This window comes from Protopterus annectens, chromosome 1.part0 (genome assembly GCF_019279795.1).
Source record: "Protopterus annectens isolate FY-2018-M chromosome 1.part0, PAN1.0, whole genome shotgun sequence".
Classification (NCBI taxonomy): Eukaryota; Metazoa; Chordata; order Ceratodontiformes; family Protopteridae; genus Protopterus; species Protopterus annectens.
The window spans coordinates 603,494,432-603,514,246 of record NC_056725.1 but is presented as its reverse complement, the minus strand read 5'-3'; positions in this window follow the sequence as shown (position 1 = coordinate 603,514,246).

Below are 19,815 nucleotides of genomic sequence, written 5' to 3'. Positions count from 1 at the left end.
TCTGTGTTATTCATCTAAGATATGATTGTTGTTAATACTGTGCCATTTCTTAGAACATTTTAAAATGTTATCCTCCTAAACTTGGGAAAACAATGGGCAAAACATAGTTAACACTTGATGGAAGTTTCCTGGAAAAACAGTTTCTATGAAATTATAAACTTTTAATAATTTCTTTGAAAATCCAATTAAAATTAAATGCTGTATTTTTAATACTTTTGTATTGGTAGTACTGGGATAATATAAGCCCAGCCTATTAAAATTTGTAATTGTAATTTGTAGTTTAGCCAGTCAGAAAAATGTTCTCTCAAACTGATAGCTAAATGATTGTGGTCTATAACCACTATGGAAGGATACTTAGCTCTTCAAGGGAACCTATGGGGTCATTATAATAGCTAAAGGTCTTATAACATGTAATTTGTTAATAAAATATCATTTGTTTTTTTCCATTAGATTTCAGACTACTGTTTTTGTAATATTATGTACTCTGTCAGAACAAATGACACAGGAGTAGGCTGAAGCATTTGAAGTTAAATTTATGGAAAGGTGAACAACTTAGGAGTACCTAGGCTTAAAAAAACAGCAGGGACAGACAAAATGAATAGAGGAAAATCAGATATTTTCATACAGCTATCTGCTACAGTAGTTATCTCAAAAAATGTTTGAATTATTTTTCCTTACCTTAAATAAAATGACTAGTTTTCAGCTCCACATGTAAGTCATTAACAGTTAATCCTTTTAGGCTTCACAGAAAAAAATGCAGGGTTTATTTTTTTCCTAACCTAGAACTTTTAATGTTCAAAGAAAAAAAAAGAAGTATACATCTATAGACATAGATGCACACACACACATACACACACACACACACACACACACACACACACACACACACACACACACACGCACACACGCACGCACACACGCACACACAAACACGCACACACAAACAAAAACAGCTTTACAGTTTTCATCCAGTTCTGAAACCAACCAGATGGAAAACTAACTGCAAATAGTTGCCTTCTGCTCCCTTCTGGTGGATGGCAGCCTCCCCTCACCCCTCAAACTTACATATGCTGACTGTATGCTCATGCAAACACAAAGAAGGGAGAAATCTCCTAAAACAAAGGAATCAGTACTGGTGCACAATTAAAAACCACACCAGCAGTGATTTCCTATGGAAACAGTGATCCGGAAGTTCAGCTTTGATGAGCTATGCTCTGTGAGTAGGTTCTTCATCCATTTTGCACTCAACAAGTAGTAGAGAAACTTGTGGCAATATTTAGAAATATAAACTTAATAATTCTAACTCTGTGAGAAAACATCTTGCATTTGGATTTGGATTTCTGCTGGTTATGACTTTCATGTCATGGTTTATTTGCTTTCTTAATTATTAGAACATGCACCTTGCCTTTAGTTCCTGAGGAAGGGATTATTTAATTATGTTTTCTGAAGGAAGAACTAAGAAGGCTACAAGCCAATCCATTTTTATATTGTGGAATGTTATAGTTTCATGCAGTTGACAAGGCTTCCTCTCATTTAGAGCCTGATTGGATGGACTAACATCTGACAATTGTAGTTTCATTAAAATGGCCTGAGGGAAGTGCATCTCATTAAAATAAATTACTGTGCAAATGTCTTCCATAACTTTGTTTTCCTTTCTATTTTTTATTTAAATTCCAATAATAAATTTAAAGATATGTGACATATCCATTGCTCCTACAGGTCCTACACCTTGCAAATTACAGTACACTTTCATGTTGCATTTCTTCAGATGTTTTCTGTAGGATATGTCCTTTTATCACAGTTTCACTTGACATTGTACCATATTTATTTCCTGCCCCTTTTCAGGTAAATGTCCTAGAACTGGACACAATACTCTAGGGACGGCCTCAGCAGTGATTGGTAGAGGGAAGTATTTGTTATTACTTTCTGCTATTAATACTCGGTACAGTTTACCTAAGTGCTGTATTTAACTTACCATGCCCTTTGTTTCAGTGTCTAGCTACTTTGGACATTACAGCTAATGACAGCACTTCAGACCTCAGCAGGTGTAGCAGGTACTTCTGTCCCACCTCAGTTTTTGCTATGTCCCTCTTATCTTGAATCATTCCTTTTCAGTGCCTTGGGCATAATTTCAGCTGCAAAACTGCAGTGCACCTTTCAGTGCCATACAGTAGAACTTAATGTATTCTTTCAGGAGACATGACTTAACTTTTATTCTGTTTTCAGTGATACTAATGACTATGTTGAAAGAATATTGGTACTATTATGCTACATATATGATGTCTCTATTTGTCATACAAACTTTATTGATTTCTGCCCTGTGATAATTCATCTCAGCTAATTACAAGGTGCATTTGCTATTATTTTAGATCTCCCTGGATGAACCATGTTTTTGGCAAGTGTCCTTTATATGGCATTAAAAACATATTCTCCCTGTGTTCTGCAGTTTTACAGACCACCATTACATTTAATTTATTTTACAACTGATGCTGTTTTACTAACACAAAATATTATGTTTTCCTCCACATTAACATTCTTAGCAGAAATTATTTTCAGTATCTTGTCTGATCAAGGCTTACTTAATACTGAATGAACATAAATATAGTTATTTACTGTGGCCTGTATTTACGTGTTGGCCAAAATGTCTGCTTTAGTTTCTGTGATCACGTTTTATGGTTCATTAATTAGTTCTGTAGACTGTAGTGAACAACCTGTAGGCCCCTTATCTCAGATCCTAATTTGTTGTTTTTCTGATTTTCTTTCTTCTCATTTTCACATTTCTTGTTGAATTTCATCTTAGAAATCCCTTCTGAACCATAGTAACTCTGTTTAAGTATGCTGTGCTGTTCTATGCTCATGTACATGGGACAATACTAACTAGGAACTTTTCCCTTTACCTGCCTCTACACTTCTTCATACTCACATTTTCGGATGCAGTATCATTGGCTGATCCATCTTATCTGTTAGAAGGACAGAAATAATCAAGTCTTACACAATAATCCATTTTCAAGAAAACCATTTAACGTTGGAATAAATTCAACAGATTGGATAATGTATATTCAGCGACTAAGTGTGCATGTGCTGAACAGTGAGGACACCAGGTTATACTGTACAGCATTTGGTACTACTTAGGTTCACTTTCACAGCAGCTGAACTTAAGAAGCTTATTCTTGGTAATCAGCTTTGGATACAGAGCAACAGAACATCAACTTAATTATCTGAAGTCTTAGGCACCTCTAGTTGTAAGCCTGGTATACTGCAAAGAGAAGAAAAGGTGTTCATCTCTTGGATTACCTTAAGACAACTTATGATAAAAGCAGGAGATAGTCTTATTGTGAGCTTCCATTACCATTAATCAAGAAAAGTGAAAGGGAAGGTATTAAATATATCATTTTAAAAGCAACAAAGCAAATACTGAGCTAAGATGCGTTACAGTCAGGAGATGAAATACAGCTGCCAATGTTAAGAGACAGATTTTCAGATGATAGTTTATTCGTATTTCTATTTATTTATTTGCATTTCTGGCTGCAATGGGCAATAAACATGTCCTTTTTAAAGGAAGACTGGTAAGTTAATGCTGTAAATAAAAACAGAGTGACCACACATTTTTCTGCCACTGTGAATGACCCATACCTTTCAACTTCACTCATTTGATTGTACTTAAAAATGAAGCAATACAGAGAAGTTGTGCCCTCTCACTTTGTATGCAGTAGCAAGGCTACTCAATGCTAGAAGTCTAAACCTCAAAATGCATTCACTCAAGACACTCCTTAAAAATGGAGAACATCGACATCTGTGCAGGGACAGAGACTTGGTTCAAGGGTCCAGAGAGCACCCCTGCATTACCAGGCTATAATTCATACCACACCTTTTGGCCACCTAACCTGGAGCGAAACACTAAAGGTGGAGGCGTGTCCATATTCATTAAGGAAATCCACACCTCCAGGCTAGTTGCTCAGCATAATGCATCCGAGATTATCCAAGTGCAACTAAGTCTGGACAAGACAGCAATCCAAATTGTAGCTTGCTACAGATCCCCCACCATGCCCCAGGATTCCCACTCCTCATTTCTTTATACACTGGAAAATATTAGGGTACAATGCAACACCCTAATTCTGGGCAATTTCAACTACCCCACCATTAACTGGAAAAACTACTCAGGTACCAACTCTTTTGCTCAACATTTTCTGGAATTCATAAATTCCAATGCCTTGGATCAACTTATCCACACCCCCACCAGGGGCAGCAATATCCTAGACCTGGTCATTACCAGTATAGGCAACCAGTGTTCCACACCAGAGGGCAATTCCTCGTTGGTCAGATCCAACCACAAGCTAATCACCCTAGACATCCACATCCCCCCCATCCCCCATTAGGGAAACCACCATAAAAAATTTCTCCAAAGCCAACCTCACGCTTCTTAAGACAGAAGTGGCAAACTTCACGACACCCATGTAGATGGACAATAGAGGTACGACTGCTGAATCCTACACATTAAATGCACTTTATAAGCACTTAAACGAGTGCATGGATTGTACTTTCCCTAACAGAACCAAGATGCTATCTTCCAAAAAAAGGCAGCCAATCTGGTGGTCCCCTACCATAAACAAACTCTACAACAGAAGAAAGAAACTGTTGCAAAAAAGAGTAAAATCCCATGACTGGAGGAACTCCCTGGTCAGCCTCAGTAAGAAGCTGAGATCCCTCATAAAATCCTCCAAAGGTAGTTACGAAAACAAAATCGCCACTGATTCTAAAGACAACCACAAAGCATTCTGTAGCTATTTCAAGAATCTCAATGGCAACACTCAGATCTGCTCTGAGTTACAGCACAATGGCACTAAATATACAGGACCAACTGATATTGCCAACATCCTGGCAGATAGGTTCAGTGCTAACTGCACCCCCCTCTCACCCCTAAAGGGCCCATCTCTTTAACGGAAGAATGCAAAGTTCCTGTAATCATGGCTGCACAGGTAAAAACCACACTCTCCAAAGCCAAGAACACAGCATCCATGGGACCTGACAACATCCCAGGCTGCATTCTACATGAACTGCAGAATGAACTGGCACCCCACCTAAGCACCATGTTCAGTCATAGCTTCACCTCAGGCTTTGTGCCCACTGAATGACGCACAGTGACGGTTATCCCACTCCACAAAGGGGGAGCCACCACGGACCCGAGGAACTACCGCACCATTAGCCTAAAGAGCCTGGTCTGCAAGGCCATGGAACGTATCATCATGGATCTTATATACAAAGACACTGGTAATATCCAAACTCTGGACCCCACCCAGTTCGGGTTTGTAAAAGGCAGATCATGTCTCCTAAACCTGATAGACTTCTTTGAAGCAGTCACCAAAGCTGTAGACGAGGGTAAGGTGGTTCACACAGCTTATCTATATCTCACCAAGGCTTTTGACACCATCCCCCACTCTGGAATTATAGATAAACTCACTAAACTAGGTATAAATCCCTATGTCACAAGATGGGTTGCCAACTGGCTCAATGACAGAACCCACACTGTGAAAGTAGCAGACTCCAAATCCGACTTCAGACCAGTGACAAGTGGAGTACCACAGGGTTCAGTCCTGGGTCCTCTCCTGTTTGGTATCTACTTTTCTGAAGCACAGAAGGTCTTTGGCTAACAAAGTTCACAGATGACTGCAAACTAGGAGCCATAATCGAAACTCCTAATAATGTGGACATCCTACAAAAGGGCCTCACAGAGACAGATGCCTGGTGTCAAAGTCATGGCTTCAAGTTCAATGCCAAAAAGTGCATTGTCATCCCATTTGGTAAAAACTCTGTACCCATGAGCTACCACATAGGTGGTAGTCTACTTAACACCGAAAGTGTGATAAGAGACCTTGGGATACAGGTGGACAGTAGTCTCTCCTTTGATAATCACATTGCAACAGTAGTCAAGAAATCCTTCTACGTGGCACACCTCATCACAAAAGGTTTCTCATACAGGAAAAAAGAGGTCATTGTTCTCCTCTACTCATCACTTATTAGACCCATTATAGAGTACAACGCCCCTTTTGGTATGTACCTCACATGACATCTACAACAACTGGAAAGGCCACAGACATACCTCACAAAGAGGATTACTGGCCTAAAACAGATGCCCGTCTCAAAAAGCTCCAGCTTTACTCCGTCACATATCGTCTACTCAGAGCCGATCTCTGCCTAACATACAAAGCTATGTCAAACTCAGAGCTGTTAGACATGCTCCAATTAAAAATATCCCACTCCCTCCGAGCTACATGCTCTAGGGACCTAAACCTTTTCACTACAATAAACAGAACATGCTGGAGGGATAGATTCCTGTCCCAGAGACTTCCCATACTCTGGAACAAACTATATCAATCAAAGCGCCTCATTAGCACTCTTCAAGAAAAATCTTGATGATTGGATGGGAAATAGGGAATTCACCCCAGGGATCACCGCTGTGGCTCCGCTCGACAGGTGCACAGGAAAATAATTTTCTTGGGTGGCGAAAGCTAGTGTACCCTTTTGGCTAGGCTTATATAGGCCCTAGGGCCAATAGCCTAGTACCTACCTATGAACCTATGAAGGACTGAAGATAAATCACTGTCCTAAGTTCTGGATGTTTTAAATTAGCATAATGAATACAAAGTAAACAGAAAGCCAGAAAACATAATTCATTTTATCTGGGCAGCAAAACTGTATAGTGTCCTTTGTGATTTGTAAATTGAAATAATACACAGTATTTAATCTGATTTTATATGGCTCATACCAAGTCAAACCCATAAAAACAGATTCTCTTGCCCATCCATTACTGCACATAGCAGAAAATATATTTATGTTGTCAGCATCTGCTATTGTTCTGTTAAATGTCATCTGTTACATTACCTTTGAGATGTACATACCCATCTGACCTTTCTGCAACAATATCTGTTAGCAGCTGTGAACAGTCTGCCACATCACCCATGAAGCACTACTGATGCTTGCTACACCAAAATTACAGGTATTACCAGTTAAAAACAGTGATTCTAAAATGATCTATGCATACGGGCTTTAATGACTCTGAAGGGAGCCCATCTGTAGCACAATGTCAGTTATGGTAATTGCTATTTCAGCAAAAATGTTTTGCCAAAAGCACCTTTGCTGACAGTGGAGAATTCCCTTTTTTCCACTGTTATGTGACCTCGGAGTTGGTATATTTAAGTCTGCGAGGATGTTGAGGTAGAGTCAAAACAAGATTTACTCCAAATTTCAGTGAAAGTGCTTTTGCTGAAACTTTTGCAGAGTTTTTGCTGTCTGGGAAAAGGGTGTTATCTATCAACATAATTCCAAGTCTGGGTAAGTTAGGCTAACTACAGAAGCAAACTACAACTACTTCTTTAGTTATGTCAGGACAATAAGAAATAACAGTCAGCACTGCTCAGAGTTTATTCATAATGATACTACCAACTCCAGTCAAGTGGATACTGCCAACATACCCTTTTAGTGCCAACTTTACCCCTGAACCATCTATCCCAAGCCCAATTATACCATATGGAATCAAACCACTAACCATCATGAAATAACATGCAGTGAAATTACTCCTCAAAATGAAGAGCATGTCACCAATGGGGTCTGATAACATACTGAGCTGCCTAATTAATAACACATAACAAGCTTTGAAGGACCCACTCTTCAACCATTTTAACCTGATCTCGTGTCATAATAATTAGGACTGGGTTTAGCAACAGGGACAGTCACTGAGAAATGTTCTGCTTGAGGGTTTTCAGGGATTTTCTCAAGAATGTGGATTACTGATGGATTATCCTCTGGAACAGGAACACTGGACAAGTCACTTTGAGAAGTAGAGTCTTTGTCACAGGCAAGATGCTGTAACACTGGTTGACACTGGAAACAAATGCTTCCAATTTCAATTGAATTCCATTCCTTGTGATTCTGCAATGTACAATCTCAGTTTTTGTCACAAACGTTTCACAAATCTGATGCGATCAAAACCTTTTGATGTCTGCATCCTCACTATCTCTCTTCTTTGTAAAGAACTGAGCAGTTTGCTGGTTTTATTATAGTAAGACTTCTGGGACAAATATTTTTCAACAGTTGTGCTCTTACTGCTTTGTTGTTCTTAGCACTTGGAACCAATAAATTACTGCTGATTGGTTGTGTGGTTCTGGTTTGTCTTGACATAAGCCTCTGAGCTGGTGAACCAAGGTGATTATCAGGAGGAATGTTTCTGAGATTTAACAAGTTGAGAAAGACATCGGTATTGTCATGTCTGGATTTCTCTAGCAGCTGTTTTGCACTTTGAACTGCATGTTCAGCCAAGCCGTTTGACTGAGGGTATTCAGGACTACTCATAATATGAACAAAGTCCCATGCTTCTGCAAATATCTTGAACTGCTGATTAGTAAACTGTGCACCATTGTCAGAAATAACTCTGTACTGACTACCATGGACAGAAAAATGATGTTTCAACTTATAATGACAGTACTGGAAGTTAGGTTGGGAAGTAGGTCAATCTCGAACCAATTTGAATAAGAGTCTACTAAAATCAAGTAATGTTGACCATTACTCTCAAAAATATTTGTGGCTACTGTCGACCAAGGTAGTTCAGGAATCTGGCTTAATTGAAGTGGTTATTTTTGTTGATGTTGCTTTGTAATATTACATACTGAACAAGATGAAGGTACTTTCTCAATATCTCGACATAGAAGCCCAAAATACTTGACCTCTCGCCCTTCTTTTGGTAGAATCTGTTCCTGGGTGGCCACAATGTAAGATCTTAATATACTCTTGTTGCAAGGATCCTGGAGCAATTACTTTAGGACCTTTCATGAAGATACCATTGTCTGACAAAATCTCATCTCTGTATGGAAAATAAGGTTGCACTTTTACTAGTAAACAACATTGCTTTGAATGTCATCCTTGACTGATAAAGTGGTTGAGCTTCTGGAGAATTGGATCTGAAGCTGTGTAAGTTCTGAGCTCATCAAGACATGTGGAAAAAAAATTCTCACTTCCATGACCTCAAAATCAAGTTGCTCGCTGTTCTGTAGTATTTCTGGGTGATCTGGATAAGGCATCAGCAAGACAAAGAAGTTTACCTTTTGTATAAACAAGACTGAAATTGTACTTTTGCAATTTAAGCATCATGCATTGCAATCTGGCACGGGCTGTATGCATAGGCTTCCTCAAAATAGTAAGTAGAGTTTGGTGGTCAGTTTCAATCTGGATTGGTCAACCATAAATATAATCATGGAACTTCAAACATGCAAACACAATTTCCAAAAGCTCTTTCTCAATCTGTGCATACTGCATCTCAGTTTGGGTAAGAGCTCTTGATGCATAGGCTACTGGTATACCCTCTCGAAGAATGACTGCACCAAGACCAAATTTCGAAGCATCACAGGAAAGTGTAACAGGTTTGTGAACATCATAGTAGCTGAGAGTTGGTGGGTTAGCAATTTTCTGTTTCGGGACATCAAATACTCTTTGGTGCTGTTATGAACATGACCAAATTACATCTTTGCATGTCAGCTCTTGTAATAGTGCTGAAAATTGGCTTAAACCTGGAATGAACTTGCCTAGATAGTTGACCATGCCAAGAAAACATTGTAGGGCTTGGACATTGTCTGGAGCTGGCATCTTAAGAATTGCTGTTATCTTTGAAGAATTTGGTCATAAGCCTGAACTGGTAAACAAGTGACCAACATAAGTAACTTCTTGTAGCCTGAATTTTCACTTCTGAGGATTCAGCTTAAGATTCACTTCACATGCTCTTTCCAAATCTTTCTTGAGGTTTCCGTCATGTTCGTCTTCACCATTGCCTCCTACTAGAATATCGTCTACTATAATAACACATGGACAGCCAGAAAAAAACATTGATCCATTGTATGTTGAAAGACTTCACTGGCAGAATTTATTCCAAATGGCATTCTCAGACATCTGTATCTTCCAAATGGTGTACTGAATGTGGTTAACAATGAAGATTTCCAGTTGAACAAAATCTGCCAAAATTAACTCTTTGCATCTAAGACAGAAAAAACAGTGGCGTTTGGCATGAGAACAGCAACCTTTTCAACTGTGCGCATAGGATGATGAGGTCTTTTTAATGCTTTGTTCAAGTCTCTTGGAGCAATACATATTCTGATATCATCTGAGCTTTTCTTATGAGCTATCACCATGGAGGATACCCTTTCAGTAGGTTCTTCTACTGGGCAAATTCCTCCTTGCTGCACCATTCTGTCTGGCTCGACTTTGACTCTACTCTGCATAGCTACTGTAACTTTCCATGCTGGTCTGATAAGTGGGCTAACCTCTGAGTCTAACTTCATAAAATACACAACTGATAGTTTGCCTAGTTTGAATGCAAATAGTATGGGTGAAATTTGAGCTGTTGTCATTCAGGCTTACATGGTTGATCTTTTTATTAAGTGAAAGCAGTCCCATTTTCAAACTGTCTCTGAGACCTAATAATGACTGCATGCGTCTCTTGACTACTTAAAACTCCAAGTCATAGCTGTTCCCAGCAGAGTAACATGAAAGCGCTACTGAGCATTCAGTTTGAATCTCTTCACCATCATAAGCATCAAGCTTCACACACTTTGTCAAATCAAGTTGTTCTTCAGCTTTTACTCTAGCAAATGTTTCTGCTGACATAACATTGCACTTTGAGCCAGTATCTAGTTTGTGCTCTACAGAGCTCCAATTAATCCAAACAGTACAAAGGATTTCATTCTTTGCCAACATATCTACTGCATTGACTGTTTCACCAAGCAAAGACACACCATCAACATAAAAAGTAGCGTTGCAGCTTTCTAATTGATCAACTTCTCTCTTGGAATGCCCACTTTTAATAAAATAATGTGCCTTATTTGATTTACAAAACCCTTTGAAATGATTCCACTTATTGCAAGAATGACACCACTGACCAAAAGCTAAGCACTTTTCTCTTTTGGGTTCGTGATTTTCACCACAATTATGACAGTTGACTATGAAGCTGCATGGGGGGAGCACATGTTTTGACTTTGCTGACTCACCCTTATGTTTCACTGAGCATGCCCTGGAATTTGCTGGAAAGACTCAGGGTTTCCCAGGGACTGTTACAGGACCGGCAGTAGCTGCCATGTGCTTGGGCCTGTTTCTTTTAACCACATGCTGCATACTATCAACATGAGCTTTGTCACTGTGCCTTGCTATTCTCATTTAAAAGCATACTTGTGTGCTTTTCTGTAACCTCGTATATCTGACAAATCTCAATGGCTTTATTTAACTTTAAAACACTGTCTCAAAGCAAAATCTTCCTCACTGTGTCATTATTAATACCACACACAAGCCTGTCTTTTATCAACTCATCTCTCTCAAATCACCAAATCTGCACATTTTAGCCATGTTTCTCAAGTCATTTATATATGCTGCAAAAGTTTCACCAAGCTTTTAGTCCCTTGTGTAAAATAAGTGCCTTCCTTTACATAGTAATATTCATTTAGGGATTACACATTTCTCTAAATTTATGTTTTAAGCACTCAGGGTCTTCCCTTGTTTCAGCTGGTACCACTGTATTGCAGTCTTCCCCTTTCCTGCAAACACAGCAGGTGCATACACAAATGAACACTGTCTTTCAATGGCCTCTGAACTAGCTAAATTAAGCAGAATAAATGCTTTTGTATGTGCATCTTTGTCAGAAAAAGCAACCTGTATGAAAATATTTTACTCCTGCTCAAACACTTTCCAATTTTCTGCAATATTGTTATCAAACACAAGTGGTGCGGGTCTGCGGAAACCTTCTGCCATGCCCACAGATTATAGTAAAACACAATGCAAAGTGGCCCTTGTTATTATGTGTGAACATGCACACACACCAGGTACTTGTAATAATATTCAAATGTATAATAAACTCTTGGAAATACTGCACTCTGTAAAAAATGCTTTGAAACAACTGTACTTTGCGATATTCTTTCAAATAACTGCACTTTGTGAAATAACTGCATTGTAATACTGCACACACTTGTAAACACTTTACACACTTTGGATATTTTGAATAGCTTTAGTTAATATGAAAAATTAGTACATAGCAAAAAAATGCAGTCGTTTTCCCTTTTTTGTACATTTTATGCTATTTGGATATTGTTTCAAACATTTTTGTAATTATTTTGAATATTTTTATCAATAAGTCATCGGACATTTCATAGGTTGGTACTAGGCTATCAGCCCTAGGGCCTATACAAGCCTAGCCATAACAATTCCCTGGCTATTTCTTCCCACAATATTTACTTCCCTGGACCCCTGTCTAGCAGGGTGATTGACATGATCCCCAGGGTGAATTTCCTAGCTCCCATCCAATCGTCAAGGTTCCTTTTGAGGAGGGCCAAAGTGCTGCTCTGCTTGACATTTATGGGCAGTCTATTCCAGAGTCTGGGGAGTCTCTGGGTCAGGAACCTGTCCCTCCAGCATGTAGTTGTTCATTGTGATGACAAGGTTCAGATCCCTAGAGTGTGTGACTCTGAGGGATTGGAATTTCTTTAAGTGTAGGATGTCCAACAGCTCTGGGTTTGACATGGCCTTGTATGTTAAGCAAAGATCGCCTCTGAGTAGACGATATGCAACAGAGTATAGCTGGAGTTTTTTAGATGGTCAGCATAGGACATCTGCTTTAGGCCTCTGATTCTTTTAGTGAGGTATTTCTGTGGTCTTTCCAGTTGTTGCAGAAGTCTTGAGAGGTACATACCAAATGTGGCATTGTATTCTATAATGGGTCTAATGAGGGATGAGTACAGTGGGATAATGACCTCCTTTTTTCTGGATGAAAAGCTTTTAGTGATGAGGTGTGCCACATAAAAGGATTTCCTGACTGCTGTGGCGATGTGGTTTTCAAAGGTGAGACCACTGTCCACCTGTGTCCCTAAGTCTCTTATCACACTTTCGGTGTTTAGTGTACTGCCACCTATATAGTAATTCATGGGTACATGTTTTTTCCCAAAGGGGATAACTATACATTTCTTGGCACTGAGCTTGAGCCCATGGCTCTGGCACCAAATATCTATTTCTGTAAGACCCTTTTGCAGAATATCCACATCATTTGGGGATTCAATAATGGCTCCCAGTTTGCAGTCATCTGCAGACTTTGTTAGCCAGAGTCCCTTAGTACTGGCCTGTACGTCAGAGAAGTAGATGCCAAACAAGAGCGGTCCCAGGACTGAACCCTGAGGTACTCCACTTGTCACTTGTCTGGAGCTGGATTTGGAGTCAGCTACTTTTATAGTGTGGGTTCTGTCAGTAAGCCAGTTGGAAACCCATTGAGTGACATAGGAATTAATGCCCAGGTTAGTAAGTTTATCTGATTCCAGAGTGGGGGATAGTGTTGAAGGCCTTGGTGAGGTCCAGATAGGCTGTATGGACTGCTTTACCCTTGTCCACAGCTCTGGAGACTGATTCTAAGAAGTCAGTCAGGTTCAGGAGACAAGATCGGCCCTTCACAAACCCAAACTGGGTGGGGTCCAGTGTTTGAAGGTTGCCAGTGTCTTTGTTTATAAGTTCCATGATAATACATTTCATGGCCTTGCAGATCAGGCTTGTCAGACTGATGGAGCAGTAGTTCCCAGGATCCAAGGTGGATCCCCCCTTGTGGACTGGGATAATTGTAGCTGTGCGCCACTTAGTGGGCATGAACCTTGAGGTGAGGCTATGAATAAACATGACACTTAGGTGAGGTGCCATTTCATTTTGTAGTTAATGTAGTACACAGCCCGGGATGTCATCTGGTCCCATGAATGCTGTATTCTTAGCTTTGGAGAGTGCGTTTTTTATTGGCCATTATTACCAGCCTTTGGCAATCTTTCGGTATTGAGATGGGCACTGTAGAGGGTGAGGGGGTGAAGTTGGCACTGAATTGATCTGCCAGGATATTGGCAATATCCTTGGGATCAGTATATTTAATGTCATTCTGTTGTAGCTCAGAGCAGAGAGCATTGCCATTTAGATTCTTGACATAGCTATAGAATGCCTTGTGGTTGTCTTTGGAATCTTTGGCAATTTTATTTCCGTAACTAGCTTTGGAGGATTTTATGAGGGATCTCAGCTTCTTACTGAGGCTGGTAAGGGAGTTTTTTGCATTCTGGGATTTTCCTCTTTTCTGCAACAGTTTTTTCCTTTTGTTGTAAAGTTTGTTTATGGCAGGGGACCACCAGATTGTTTTTTTTTTGGAGGAAAGCATCTTGGTTCTATTTGGGATGGCACGATTCATGCACGAGTGGATGTGCTCGTGCAGTGCCTTAGTGTAGGATTCAGCAGTCAAACTTTCAGTTCCTGTCTGCATGGGTGTCATGAAGTTTGTCACTTTTGACTTGAGTACCATGAAGTTGGCTTTGGAGAAGTTTTTTTATGGAGATTTCCTTACTGGGGGGGGTGGGGGATGGATGTGGATGCCAAGGGTGATTAGCTTATGGTCAGACCTGACCAACGAGAGGGTGACCGTAGGTGTGGAGCATCAATTTCCCATGTTGGTAATGACCAGGTTTAGGATATTGGAGCCTCTGGTGGACTATGGATTAGTTGATCCAGTGCATTGGAATTTATGAATTCCAAGAACCGTTGGGCAAAGGTGTTGGTACACAAGTAGATTTCCCAGTTAATGGCAGGGTAGTTGAAATCACCCAGTATTAGGGTGCTTGGTTAGATCTTAATATTTTCCAGTATGTTTAGAAAGGTGTAGTGAGAATCTTGAGGCATGGTGGGGGATCTGTAAATAGCTACAACTTGGATTGCAGTCTTACCTAGTGTTAGTTGCACCTTGAGACTTTCAGATGCATTGTGTTGGGCAACTAGCCTGGTGGTCTGAATATCCTTGGTGAATATGGACACTCCCCCACTTTTAGTGTTTTGGTCCTGGTTTGGTGGCTGAACAGTGTGGTAAGAGTTGTAGCCTGGTATTGCAGGGGTGATCTCTGGAGCCTTGAACCAGGTCTCAGTTACTGCACAGATATCAATGTTCTCCATTTTTAGAAATGCCTCGAGAGAGTGCATTTTGAGGTTTAGACTTCTAGCATTGAGTAGCATTACTTTCAGATTTTGCATGCTTGTACCTGTTACTGTGGTGGTTTTGTCCTTTGAACTTTGCCTAAAAAAGGCACTATAGGGGTGGCAAGAGCCTTAGCCAGTAACCTGAATCCCAGGGGTGACAGGTGCAGACCATCTCTGGCAAAGCATCGTGGTCTGTCGATCATATCGTCCTAGACAGACAGATACTGAATCCCCTTTGAATGACACCAGAAGCTTAGCCAATTGTTGAAGTCAATCATTTTGTCCTTATACTGTGGTATCATTCTAGGCGAAGGCAGGATGCTATTCAGGGCTAGGGTCATACTTGCCTGGGCCACATGATCCGAGAGCTCTTCCATGTCTCTTTTCATGTAGTCCAGGGAGGTACGTCTCAAGTCATCCACTCTAACATGGACAATAACAGAGTCATATTTGTACTTGTTGTGGAGTGACTTGAGTGCATGCGTTATGTGGTGGATCCTGGCAACCGACAGGCAGCTGACTGTAATTTTCTCCTTGTTCAGCCTGGTGAGTGGGAAATCAGTGTGCCTGACTATAGAGTCACTTATGACTAAAGTGTTGGGATACGTTGTCTTGCCTTAGATGCTATTGTTGGATGGCACACTGGTGTTGTGAGCTATGTGACACTTTGGTTATGAATGGTGTTTGTTTGCATTTCAGCTTCAGAGGTCCTTGTTGCTTGGGTAGGTTACTGTTAAGGGCATCCACATATGAGGGTTTAGTGTTGCTATGTGAGGATCTTGGTGGTGTGGGTTTAGAAGGGCTATGTGTTGCGTGAGGTGTAGTGTGGGTGTTAGCCTTCTCCTCTTCACTGTCTAGCACAATCCTGGGTGGAGAGAGCTTTGCTTCCAGTTTGTCTATGTAAGTGCATCTCTCTCAGGTTGTAGTGTTGGGTGGTAGGAGGAGAGGGTTGTCTGTGTACATGAGTCATTGTCCCAGTATGCCCAGATTCACCAGGTGGACAGGAGAAATCACCAGAAGCTGACCCTTGGACATACCTGGTTTGGTGCTTTTTTTTGCAAAGTCCAAGAGCTGTTTTCCCTTACCTTAGCAAGGTACTTTGGAATTATAGGCTGTTTACTGCCTACAATTAATTTCTCTGTATTAACAAGGAGAGTTGAGTGTTTGTATCAGTTTAAGGCCTCCTAGTGCTTTCCAGCAGGTTTTACAGCAAGTGCTAGTCACAGGGATGCTTAAAGGTAAGATGAAAAAAATGGTTTATCCTAAACACTGCAGTGGGCACTAGAGAAGTTAGATGTGAAAGTAGGTAACTTAAGTTTTCCTGTCTAAAAAGTTAGGTTTTAGTCGAGAGTCACTATTTTTAAAACAGCAAGATAGATTGAAAGTGGGTGGTCACTTTTGTATTCTGGTACTATGGAATACACTAGGATGGCCAATAAATTTAAAAAGTTGAACTGGAGTGATTTCACAAAATGATAATTTTGTGCTTACTCACACAAGCCAGTAAAGCAGAGAGGAAATGAGATATATGGTCAAATTAACATAAGGGACAGGCAACTAGAAAGACAGTGGTGTTTAAGAATACAACAGTAACTGGGTGGGAGGGTGGAGAAAAATCATTTCTGCATGACTCACAAGAGACAGAGCTGTGGTCCCTTTTCAAGTTTTAATATGTAGTTTATCGTTTAATAAGAAATTTATTTTCAGCGTTCTGAGTGCTTTGTTTTATACTTCTAACAAAATAAATAATTTAAGGAAGTTTTAATACTTGGAATTTGTTTCTGACCTATTTTACAAGTTGTTTGAGCAGTAGGGATGATCCACTCCTGTATATTCCTCCAACTTTAATCGGTTGCCTCATGGCTGTAATTCTGGATCCCATTCTGACACCATGCTGCTCTTCTTATGCGCATTAAGAAAATGTTGATGCTTGGGGGTTCATTTAAGTAGTTTCGGTACTTACGTATTATCCCAACCAGATTTTCATGGTTGCGAAATGCACATACATGCAGACAGATCAGTGCCTGAAACTTGCATGCATTACAGATGTATGCTTCACTTATCATGGCTGGTTTCGTAGTGTCGGTAGTAATACTGTCACAGTGTACAAGGAATCACTACCAGAAGAAAAACACAGAGGCAGGCAGTTTGATTTTGGAACCATTGCATAGTTAGTGGTTCTTTGTACATTGAACCATTGCATAGTTAATGATTATACATTATGAGGGTGGATGATGTTGACATCTGATTCTATGGTTGATTTTAGTACAGTAAGTTGGGAGTAGTGATTTTTTGCCTTTGTGAAGGGGGTGTGTTCCAAAAATCATAGCTAGTAGTACACCGATGATTGCTTTTATTACTGCTGTAATGATGTGCATTGTGCACTGTGTGGTTTTGTTTTAGTATGTGGTGCAAAATTTTCTGCAATTGCAGGCAGTTTTGATTGAAAACAGCCATTTTTTTCTGGGCAGGCTGGGTTTCTTGGCAGATGTTTTCCAGTCAATATGACTGCAACAAGTGATGTGCAGTCCCTCTAAGTATGTTTTCTACATTTTTTATCATCAGTACAAAAAAGACAATGTTGTGCTATAAGGACACACTTTACACTGCATTTCTCCATCATTAATTACAATATTTCAAGATCGTTAATCAAATGGTTTTGCCGTTCAAAATCTGGTTGCGATAATACATAAGTACCGTAGTTTCTTGTATACAAATACATCAAGATGGATAACAAGAACATTAAACTTAAATGAAGTATCTAACTGATTGACTACATACTTGCATGCTCTCACTCTGGCTGCTACTTCAAAATGACACTCTTGCTTGCACGTCCTCAGTACTTATATGCATGTACTGACTCACTGGAAAGCTTCTTAAAGGTATATCACACATACTGATGTATAAACCCGTAGCTCCATCCTATAGTATAAATAACATACCACTTCAAGATGAAAAGGTTGAGAGAGACCTGGGTACTTGAATGGATAGCTCCCTCTTGTTTGACCATCACATCTCAATGCAATGCTTATAGCAAAAGGCATCTCTTGTAGGCCAAATGAAATTATGAAATTATCATCTCCTTATATTGTCCACTGATTAGACTTGGGAAAGGCTGGCACAAGTTTACAAGCTATGCCCCCTTTTGACCAGACTAAAACATAGTCATCACTGCCACCAGCCAGTTCCTTGGCAGCTACTTTAAGGCCCTTAACAAGTGGTGCCCGATCTTACTGTGTAATATTACTATTAATGCAAATGGTAGTTTGACCAAGGGCAAGGCTATTAGGAGTGGCTCTCAGTGTCACCAAATAAATATGCAAGTACTCTCAGAACTTAAAAGCTCTACAAAGATTAGCCACAATGAAAGGTTTAAATATATTTAATAAATAATAAAACAACAAGAAAATACTCCGTATATAATTGCAGTGACATCAAAGTTCAAAATCACAGGAAATATTTAAAACAACATTGCAGGACAGTCTGAAATAAATAGAGAAAAATATTTAAGCTAAGCTTTACTATATTCCTGACTATATCTAATAGAATTAGTGCACCTGGGCCTCCCTGTCATGGTAGAGCTTGTGCTCCTGCCTCTGGCCTATCACTTCTACCATGTAGTTAAGATCAATGGCCTTCATTGCCACTTTGAAGAGTCCTTCCAAAGCTGCCTGCAACTTGTTGTGTCTGAGAGGAATGAAAACCATAAACTGCTGCCCCACAGCATACTCTCTAGCTAGAGCATTTCTATCATACCAGATATTTTTCTGCTGTTGGCCTTCAGCCAGGTTCTCCTGGGCCAAGCCCATGAGTTTCCTGAGCCTTGTCCTGAGATTTAGGACATATGCCACAACAGACTCCCTGTGGGATTCACACTTACCCTCCCACTCATCAGGAATCATATCTAGGAGTCCCCTCACCCTATGCCCATACAGCAACTCAAAGGGTGAAAAACTTGTAGATTCCTTGGGCACCCCTCTGTAAGCAAACAACAGATGGGGAACATATTTGTCCCACTCCCTCTTAAACTGGTCTTGAAATGCCCATAGCATGGTCTTTAGTGTAGAGTTTAACGTATCAACAAGACAATTAGTCTGGGGATGGTAGGGGTTGGTCTTTAGGTGCTTTACCCCACAATGCTTCCACAGACAAGCCAGCAGGTCTGACATGAAATTTGCACCTCAGTCCATCAGTATTTCTTTTGGAAAATCTACCCTGCTGAAAATCTCTAAGAAAGCATTTGCCAGCTTTTCTGCCTCAGTGGAGGACAGAGTCACTGCTGCAGGATATCAGCATAATCTACTACCACTCTTATGTGTGGAACTTGGGGTACTCAGAGGCCTCACAATATCTATAGCTACCCTCTGAAATAGCTCTAAAATCACAGTATTTTTAGATGCAGCTCTCTGCATCAAGTACAATTTCCCCTAAGAGCACACAGAGACCACAGTCAGTCCAGGGCTGGTTTCTCCCTCTTTCTCCAGATCCCCAGTAAGACTACCCACTGGCACAGCTATAGACTTGAGATCTCATCTGAGTGGCCAATCGAAGACCTCCAGCACCCTCTCTTTCAAGCCTGTGGTGCGTGTTCCTGCCCAAGTAGCTGACACACATACTCTTTGAGGTTTGATTTATGCACACACACACACACACACACACACACACACACACACACACACACACACACACACACACACACACACACACACACACACACACACACACACACACACACACACACACACACACACAACTGGGAAAGGCTGGAACAGGTTTACTTAGCTATGCCCCCTTTTGTCAAGATTATAA